Source organism: Arachis duranensis, chromosome 1, assembly GCF_000817695.3.
Source record: "Arachis duranensis cultivar V14167 chromosome 1, aradu.V14167.gnm2.J7QH, whole genome shotgun sequence".
NCBI classification, from domain to species: domain Eukaryota; kingdom Viridiplantae; phylum Streptophyta; class Magnoliopsida; order Fabales; family Fabaceae; genus Arachis; species Arachis duranensis.
The window spans coordinates 100180085-100190988 of record NC_029772.3 but is presented as its reverse complement, the minus strand read 5'-3'; positions in this window follow the sequence as shown (position 1 = coordinate 100190988).

Here is a 10904-nt window from a genome sequence, read left to right as displayed (position 1 = left end):
ATAAGAGTAGCCACGACTCGTCCGTTTTAAATGTTTATTCCTCTATTATACTAAAAACTTCTTTAAAGATAAATTGCACAACAATTTTAATTCCATCCACCAAAACTATCAATCTATTATCTGCATAAATTCTGCACATAACCATCAACACTTAGCTTTTAAAAAGTTAGGACAGATATTTCTTTCACCCACTTCTCTATTCCTATAATTAAAGGCAGAACAAACATAAAATTTGAAAAAAAATCAAAATTTAATTTTTAAATATATAAAAATTAAAATAAAATTTTAAAGAAAACTAAACTAAAATTTACACATAATTTATAAAAAAAAATAAAATTTAAAGGGAATTATTTTTTTTATTTATCATCATCTCTTATTACTCACATCAATATTAAAACAATTCTCTAATGTCGATCGATCTCATCAAATTTACCTTTTCTATACATAAAGTATTTGTCCATAATTTTTTTATAAATACTCCAATGAACAAAAAAGATTCACATCATCATCAGATTTACCACAAAAGAAAAATGTTGTTTCGTTTTTTCTAATAATTTTAATTTTTGAGTTTTGTGAGTCTTTTCTTTATGTTTACTTTTTCAAGAACCGCGAGTCATACTATCATCTCAACTCTGTTAAGATGACTCCTTTTCATAAGTTGTCATAACAGTATAACAAAATTCTATTTAAATCTGTAGTGTTGAGTAGTAAAATAGTGGAGCAAGCATCATATGAGAGGGAGACTCTGAAAAGAGAGAAAAAGATAGTTAAATGATGAAAAATTTTATTGCTTTTGTCATTACTATTATTTACATATATACAGGAACATTAGACACCCTAATCCTAATAAACATACTCTATCTAACAATTTATATACACTAGAGTACCTCAAGAGTATCTAAGAAGTACCTAATTAACAAGATAAATTACCATTTAATATATAACCTTAATTACATCCCCCTCAAGATGGGGCACATGAAAATTGATGAGACCCAGTTTGTCATTACAAGAGAAGAAGCTTTTAGGTGATAGTGACTTGGTTAAGATTTGTTGAAGAAACTAGAAGGAGCTTAATCAGTCCTTCCTAAACTCCCTTCCTAAACTCTATTACGAATAGTATGACGGTCAATCTCTATATACTTAGTCCTTTCGTAAAAAACTGAATTATCAGCTATATGGAGAGCGAATTGCTTGTCACAGTACATAACAATATAGGACGAGAGAGGTATTATAAAATTTTTCAACAAGTAATAAAGTCACACTCCCTCACAAGTGGCAAGAGTCATGGCTCTATATTCAGCTTCAGAGCAAGCTACAGTGTGTTGCTTCTTACTTCGCCAAGAAATCAATGACTTTCCAAGGAAGAAACGAAATCCAGATGGTAAAAGTTTAGTGTCTGTACAAGCTCCCAATCTGAGTCAGAGAAGACAGTGAGTGTGACATTGTTAGAGGCAAAAAATAACACTCCCTTAGCCGGAGCACTTTAAAATATCAAAGCATATGTCCGGCCGTGTATTGGTGAGGTAAATTAAACGTCTAATTAGCGGTCTATAAAGTGCAACATCATCAAGAGGAGTTCCTGAAGATTTAGATAGACGAGTTATATAATCTATTGGCGTGGAGGCTGGTTTTGCATTCATCAACCCAAACTCATCAAGTAAAGTGTATATTTAATATTGGCGTGGAGGCTGGTTTTGCATTCATCAACCAAACTCATCAAGTAAGTCAAGTGTATATTTACGTTCATACATGGCAATGCGCTATTGACTTCTAGAAATTTCCAAACCAAGAAAAAACTTTAATTCGCCAAGATCCTTAATTTTAAATTTATTATCCAAGAGCTGTGTAATCCTTGCAATTTCTCTCCAATCATCTCCTGCTAAAACTAGGTCGTCCACATAAACAAGAATACATGTGAAGTCTGAATCACATAGTTTAGTGAACAAACAATTGTCTGATTTTGATTGAGTATATCCATCGTCAATGAAAATACAACATAACTTCTGATGCCACTGTCTACTAGCCTGTTTCAAACTATATAATGATTTTTCCAACTTACAAACTGAACCAGCTAGCACTGCCAATCCTAATGGAGGCTTCATATATACATCTTTTGGTAAATCTCCATAGAGAAAAGAAGAATTGATGTCCAACTGGTGGACATACCATCCTTTAGCAGTAGCAATAGCCAAAAGCATTCTTAAAGTAGTGAGTTTGTTGACTAGACTAAAGGTATTAAAGTAGTCAAAACCTGTCGTTTGAATGAAGCCACTTGCAATGAGTCTTGCCTTGTGGCGTTCTACCTCACCATTGGGTTTGAACTTGATCTTCAAAATCTATTTGCAACTGATTGCCTTCTTTTTAAAAGGAAAGAAAGTCAGTTTCCATATTTTATTTTTTTCAAGAGCCTTCAATTCAGCACTTATTGCCTTACGCCAGTAATCATAGAGGATGACCTACTCATAACTTCTTGATTCTGTGATGGAGGATATAGCAGCTGAAAAAATTTTATGCCTTATTGAAAATATGTTATAAGAGACATAGTCAGAGATTGGATACTTCACTTCAAAGAAAGTTGGAGATTGCTGAGCAAAAACATTGACTTGCATGCAATGATACTCTTGCAAATAGGATGACTGTTTTCTTTGCCTGCATGATCTTCTAAGTTCAATAGCCTCAGATTTGCTATTTGGATTACTTAATGATGCAACAGGATTCAAATTATTTGCTTCAAAAATGAAAGGTTGGTCAGGAGAAAAATCATGAGATGCAAGTTCAAGTGAATGAAAATTAGGAGAGGATGATGCATGAGAATTAGATGCAGGTGCATGAGGTTCAGAAACAAGAATTTCCTTCATTAGAGTGCAAGTCTCTTGATCTTGTCAGTGAATTATTTTTAAAATTAGAAAGTAAACAATTTATTTGATGTTTCACTACTGCAAAAAGGATTCGAATAAAAATTCATTTTAAGATGAGAAGCTTTACAATTTTAAGTGTACATATTTTGAGAGTACGAATTTTTAGTGCCTAAAGATTGATCACTTGAAGACAAAATCTCTTTAAAAGAAAAATAGGATTCATAGAAAACAACATTTCGAGAAATAACGACTTCTTTAATTTTAATATCAAGTAAAATATAGCCTTTTGTCCCTGATTTATATCTAAGAAAGACACACTTTTGTGCTCTATGATCCAATTTCTTTCGATGAGTATATAAATTGGGAGTAAAGGCTAAACAATCAAAACCCTTTAGAGATGTTAATTTCGGAATGTTTAATTATGTATATAGCATGAGCCACTGCATAATGCCAAAAACAATTTGGAAGATTAGAAGCAAATATGAGAGTTCTAGCTGCATTTAGAATATCTTGATACTTTCTTTCAACAATTTCATTTTGCTGCGGTGTTTCCACACAACTTCTTTAATGTAAAGTTCCTCTCTTTTGATAGAAAGAAGTCATAAAAAATTTCTGGTACCATGATTTTCTTTTGTGTGTAAATCATTTCAAAAAATTCTCTAAAAGAGAGCGAGTTTCAGATTTATTTTTCATAAAAAAAATTCAAGTAAACCTACTCCTATCCTCAACAATGGTTAAAAAATATCTATGACTAGAAGTAAATGGTGTGGCAATAGCCCCAAAATGTTAGCATGAATCAAATCAGAAGGAAATTCAGATTTACTCAAACTATTAGAGAAAGTGAACCTCTTTTGTTTTGCAAAATGACATGGATCTATGAAGCACGGACACTTTGCTGAGTTGTCGTGTCCGCGTGTCGGACACATTTCAGATACGACACTCACCGACACTTGTCTGACACGCGTGTCTCCTATATGCAACCGTATCTTAATAAAAAATAAAAAATTCTTCTCCGGACACATCTGGACACACCTAAATACCATCACTGTCAGCGTGTCCAATCTTATTCTTAACATATATTCTCAAAAATTTAGATATAGTATATATTATTATTTAGTAAAATAAAAAATATTTTAAATACTTGATATAATTAAAATAAGACATTAAAAATAATTAAAAATTTTAGTTTATATTTTAATATCAATAAAATATCAAAATATAATTATGATTTATCTAAAAAATTCTTTATATTTTATATGTATGCGTCTTCCCGTGTCATGTAAGATTTTAAAATTCGCGTATCGGCGTGTCCCATGTCGTGTCGTATCCTGTGTCCGTATTCGTGTCAGTGTCCATGCATCATATGGATCACATGGTACATCATTGTTTGGACATGAGATCAATGGATGCATTTTTTCCAATTGTTGTAATCTACTAAAAGAAATATGGTCTAACCTATAATACCAAAGAATACTTTGTGAAGTGTGTGAAGTATGTATGTCCTGTTCTTCTGTCATAATATTCAAAATCTTTTCTTCTAATTTGCTAAAGTTAACGGCCATCTTTACTTGAGTATTCATTATATACAGCCTTCACTTTTGATCAGCAATTCTAATCATCCTTAAGGTAGGCCGCTCCTGAATCTCACAATTATAAGCATTGAACATAAAACAACAAGATAAGGCATTAGTAACTTTTGAAATAGAAATGAGATTACATTTAAAACTTGGTACGTATAGAACCTTAGTCAAATAAAAATCAGCTGAAAAGAAAACTGTTCCACATAAAGTTGTAACAGTCTGTGAACCATTTGTCATGATAATTTTAACAGGATTAATATGTTTAATAGAATAAAAATATTTAAGACTAAAATAAATGTGAGCAGTTGCCCTAGTATCTAAGATCTAATCTTGAGAATTCAATTCAAAACCAGAAAGAGAAATGAGATGAAATATACTGATTGAAGGAGCATGAATGGTTCCCAAATTTTCATCATGAAGAGGTTCTTTATGTTGTTAGAATAGTGCAATAAGTGCTTCTTTCTGTCTATCCGAGAATATCCCATCCAAACTGATCTTGCCTTCATTTTGGATAACAGGTGTGGGGTTGTATTCTGCATTACTCGCAACTACTACTAAGTTCACTGGATTAGCTAAAAGAGGTACTCCATTAGAGTGATTTGGTTGCAAATGTGGTGGAAAGTCATACTTCTGGTAACATGTATCCACCAAGTGACCTTATTTTCTACAATAAGAGCAAAGTTTGGGAGTTCTTCTAGTAGTACCTCTGCCACCTTTTTTTTTTTTTTTAACATTGTTGGCCCCAAATTGGCCTTTTTCACCTCTAGTATTGACAAATTTAGCACTGCTTTGGCTAGTCTGGTAAGTCTCTCTTTCACTTATAGATTTAGTGTAAATAGCATTCACTAACATTCTAGAATTTGGTTCAATGAGATGCATCATTTGTCTCTCTTGTTGAAGAAGTAGAGAAAAAATAATATTCACATCTGGAAGGGACTTAAGCAATATAATATGGGAGCGCACACTTGCATATTGGTTATTTAAACCTCTAAGAAAGTGAATCATATAAGACTGCAGCCTATATTGCCTCATTATGTCTAATCCACAGCTATAATTACTCAAGCAAGCACAAGTTGGTATGGATCTGAAGTCATCTATTTCTTCCCAAATTCCTTTCAGTTTTGTATAGTAAGAAGTGATGAAAAACTTACCTTGCTTTATGCTAAACAGATCTTCCTCAAACTCAGCAATCTGAAATAGACCACCCTAATAAAATCGATGTTTGAGGTTCTTCCACAATTTATGTGCATTATCGTACCACATTATACTCAATGATCTATGTAACAATAACAGCACAAACATGTTGCAACGATCTCAAATATCATACAAATCATCTGTTGGAGCTGGTTTGAGTAACGTGCCATCAATGAATTTAATTTAATTTTTTATTTTAGACAGATCCACACAGATCTGGACCAGGTGTGGTAGCTCAGTGTGGTCAGTGGAATGGTTGTGAGAGCGATTTCAGGTGTCTCACTTGGGTGAAGGTAGTAATAACTTGAAGAAGGTTGGTGTTAGATCTAGAAGTGGCTTGAAAGGCTTGAAACTGAGCCATCAATCTTGCAAAGTTTTGAAAATATGAGAAACTTTGTGTGACTGGATTCATCACCTTTGCCTCCTTCATTACTATTGATGAATAAATAGGTCAGATCTATCTTTCACGAGCTACTCTCACTACAAGTTCTCATATCTGGTGAAAGATTCATACTTTATTGTAAGCTCCACGTTTACCATACCATAACAAATTCTAGTGCAGGTTCAGTGGTAAAATAGTGTAAGTACCACATGAGAGGGAAGTTCTGAAAAGAGAGAAAAAGATAGTTGAGGGATGAAAAATTTTATTGCTTTTGTCATTACTATTATCTATATATATAAGAACATTAGACACTTTAACCCTAATAAACATACTCTATTTAACCATCTATATACACCAGAGTACCTCAAAAATACTTAAAAAATACTTAATTAACAACATAAAATACTATTTAATATATAACATTAATTACATAGTATTTAAATTCCGCAATACCCATTTTTTCTCCAATAGCCATGATTGCCATAAATTTAACTAAAAATGATTCATCTTTCGAAAAGGTCCAAATGATATTATTTTCTGTACCTAAATTTAAGAAAGCATTTTGTAAGATAAATGAAGTTTTTCATCGTATTTACTATTTCACCCAAGGGTACGCCTTCTCTACTTGAGATTCAAAATCTACCTAGACCATCTCAAAACTCATAATTCATAATCAGCTTCGACCTCTACATAGAAATCAAATAGAAAATAATAGGTTGTCCTTATTGTTTAAATAAAATATTTATAACAACTAGAAAATAAAAACAGAAAACAATATCTCTAATAATTTCAGGACTAAATAACAAAATTTAGAAGGATAGCAACCAAATTAAAATTGGAACTCAAAAATTACAGTAAACACTAATAAGGTTCTTTTTATTCATTTTTCCTTTTTTCGCGTCTTTCGTTCTCCTTATGTTTTTGGGAGAGTGGGCAGCGGGGTTGTCAAAATATACTAATATAGGGCTCACCGGGTATTCTTTTCGGCTTGTTGTTATAAGGAATGGGCCTTTGTTCTACACAAGGACGCAGTGTGGAGGCCCAAATCTAAACCTTGTGAGTTTTGAGTTGTGGCCTGACCCATTCCACATCTTCCATATAGTGCCATCTATATACCAAAAAAAAAACGTGCCATCTGAGCCAGAAAAATATATAGTGTATAATAGCAAAAAATCAAATTCCTAGTATCACATAAAAATTAGTGAATAGCTATCGCCTATCAGCTTCTAATGAGCGAGTTAGAAGAATATTCTTTTTTGGATATATCATATATATAAGAAGTAATTTTATGTGCGGTATAGATTGCATGTCAGCTCCGTATTTTGTCCTTTAAATTAACTAGTGTATGTTCCCGTATTTGTACGGAATAATACATAAAATTATATTAAAAATTTTATTAAAAAATTAAATAATATATAATAATTATTATTATAAATATTTTATAAAGTTATAATTAAAATTATAATTTGAGTTTGTTAAGTGATCATCTCACTCGTCCACTTAAACAACTATTAGGAGTTAGAATCTCGCCTTGTGTATATAGCAATCCATTGGCTAGCGATAAACCCTTAATAAAATGAGTATCAATACGTGGTTAAACTTGGCAGGAGTTTTCGAATACGCAGGTACCCGACCCGTCTATATCCGGATGAAAAGAGTAATAACTTTACTCGAGTCGGGACAGATTTTGCTTAAGACAGGTATCGTCGGGTTTAGGGTGTACCCACCCCGAATATATACATATAAACACTTTTTAGTAATTAGGATTTGCCTCATATCACACATGATTCATAGCTTCAGTCTATACTCGTCATGCAAGATAAACTCAATCATCCTCACCTAAAATCTTCTTCTTCTCGACTTCTTCACAAAAAAAAAACCGCACAGCTCCTGTCATATTGTTGATGAGTCCATCGCCGCTTACCTATTCACAACTCCCATCTTCCTTCACATCCAAGATGAACCCACGTTTAATATAGAGGGGGCATTTGCCCCCATAAATTTTTTTGAAAAAAATTAATACTTATATACATATATACCACTTATTTATTATATTATCTCAAAATAAAATATAAATAGTTCTTTTATATTTTATGTTAAAAAATATTTTGTTAAACTTAACACATAATAATAATTATATTGTTAAATTTGATTTAATATGAAAAATAAATAAATACACTAAAAAATTAGTGATAATTAATTATATTATATTAGTTAATTAATTAATAATTAAATTAAAACTTAGTTTTCTAATTAAATACAACTTAAATTATTAGTGATTTTTTAAAAATTGTTTAAGATAAAAAAATATATTATCTATGTATTAATATACTGTAATTATTTTGGTTAAAAATTTTATTTATACTATAAAAATTATAATAAGTAGATTTGACAAATAAGTAAAATAATTGTTTAAAAATATATATAAAAAATAATATTTAATCATGTTAAAAATAAAAAAATATCCTTATGAATATTTTTTTGTTATTTTAAATATTATACTATGCGTATGAAATTATATTTTTATTATTTTAAATATTATAATAATGATTGTGTGTATATTTCTAGTTCTTATCAATATGTATTAGATAGTTCTAATTTTAAATTTTGAATATATCTAAACCAATTTAGGTTGGTCAAATGATCAACTTAGTCATCCGCTTAAGTAAGTATTGAGGGTTCGAATTCTGTCTCGTATGTATAGCAAATCGTTGCCAGCCAATTGTAGATTTTTAAATGAAATTCAAATTCATGACGGATTTGTCCTTAACTTGTTGAGTATTGTGGGAAGCAAAAAAAATATCTATACCTAAATTTTATTATATTTTTGTCCCCATTACTAAATTTTTCTGGGTCCGTCACTGTTCACAGCTTATGTCATCATCGCTGCTCATCCCATTACCGTTGTTGTTGAGCCAGTCGCCACCATTCTCATGCGAGTTTTTTTTCTCTAGGTAAATTTTCTTCTCTCTCTCTCTCTCTCTTTCTCTCTCTCATTGTGAGTCTGTTAAATTCTTCTCTTTTTCTTCCACAGACTCATCACTTAGTCGCCTTCGCTATGAGCCTGAACGTTGCCGTTGCAATTTCATCTGAGTCTGTCACCGAATAAAATAGAATTTTTATTCAAGTTAAAAATAGACATGCATAAGATCATTTTTGCATGTAATTTTTGAATTTTCTCATCCAAATTTGATCTATATAGTTGAGTATTTTAGTATGGGATCATCGTAGTTTTGTTGTGACACTAATGTGATAAAAATTTCGGTAATTTCATAACTAATATATGAGATAAACCAGATTATGAAAGTAATAAGAGAAATAACATTTAGATTTGCGCGTAAAATTTATAAGAGGTTATCTCAGGAAAATATATATTTATAACCCAAGTACGTAGAAGATTGTTAGAAAATTATTATTTTTTAATATATTAATTATAATCGCAAATTAAGTAATTTCACATTAAATGACTTATACAACAGTGATCTCATTTATTATCATAAATGCTAAAGTGAATAAGTCATGATTACTTTTGCTTTAGAATTAAATGAGAATAAAACCAAATATACTATTTTATGTAGGATTTAGGATTTAATGGGTGTCACGTCCAAATATAAATAGTGACTGCAGGACTTCGGTTCCCAATACACCAAAGCCATCTCTGTTGCTCCTTACCCATCTCAGGAGTTACAATTCTTTTCGATTCTTCACTTTTCGCAATAATTTTTAGATATTTTGATCTTTATTTGAATTTTGAGCGTTGCAGTTTTGATCGAGTGAAATAAATCGTTTGAGTTAGTCAAGAATTAGGGAAGTGCGTGTTTATACGCAATTTAAATTGAAAGTTATTTTTGTTGGATTTGGACTAATTTGCATAAACTTGTATACCAAAAAAACTTGTACGTGTAGTAGATCTCAAAATATAAACGAAAGAATCAGCCTCATACAAATAAAAATGATTGTGTGTATATTTCTAGTTCTTATCAATATGTATTAGATAGTTCTAATTTTAAAATTTGAATATATCTAAACCAATTTAGATTGATCAAGTGATCAACTTAGTCGTCCGCTTAAATAAGTATTGAGGGTTCAAATTCTGTCTCGTATATATAGCAACTCGTTGCCGGCCAATTGTAGATTCTTAAATGGAATTCAAATTCATGACGGATTAGTCCTTAACTTGTTGAATATCGTGGGAAGGAAAAGAAAATATCTATACCTAAATTTTATTATATTTTTGTCCCCATTACTAAATTTTTCTGGGTCCGTCACTGTTCACAGCTTATGTCATCATCGCTGATCATCCCGTTACCGTCGTTGTTGAGCCTGTCGCCACCATTCTCATGCCGAGTTTCTTTTCTCTAGGTAAATTTCCCCCCTCTCTCTCTCATTGTGAGTTTGTTAAGTTCTTCTATTCAAACATTGATATTTAAATTATAAAAAAAATTGATTTTCATATTTTATAAAATATCATACTGGCGGTAATTGTAAATATGACGCTACTTAAAATTAAATAAAGTAACATAGATAAAACAAATAAAAAATAAAAAATTACTTAATTTTGTATAAAATATACCTATAAAATTCTGTACCAAAAAATAAATTTAATTTTAGTATATTAATAATATAAAATATTTTATATAATCATTCAATTCAATTAGATTTATCTATTTAGGTCATTATTGAAAATAAATTTAAGATACCAACATACAATTACTTTAAATTAAGCAACAATTATCAATACTATATAAAGGACACACTATTCTACTAAGAATGATTGCCATAAAGAATAATTTTCCAATTTTCTATACTAATATTAGAAAATTTATATAATACTATATAATAATATTATCATTATCAATATTATATGACATAAAAAAATCACTGTGCTAA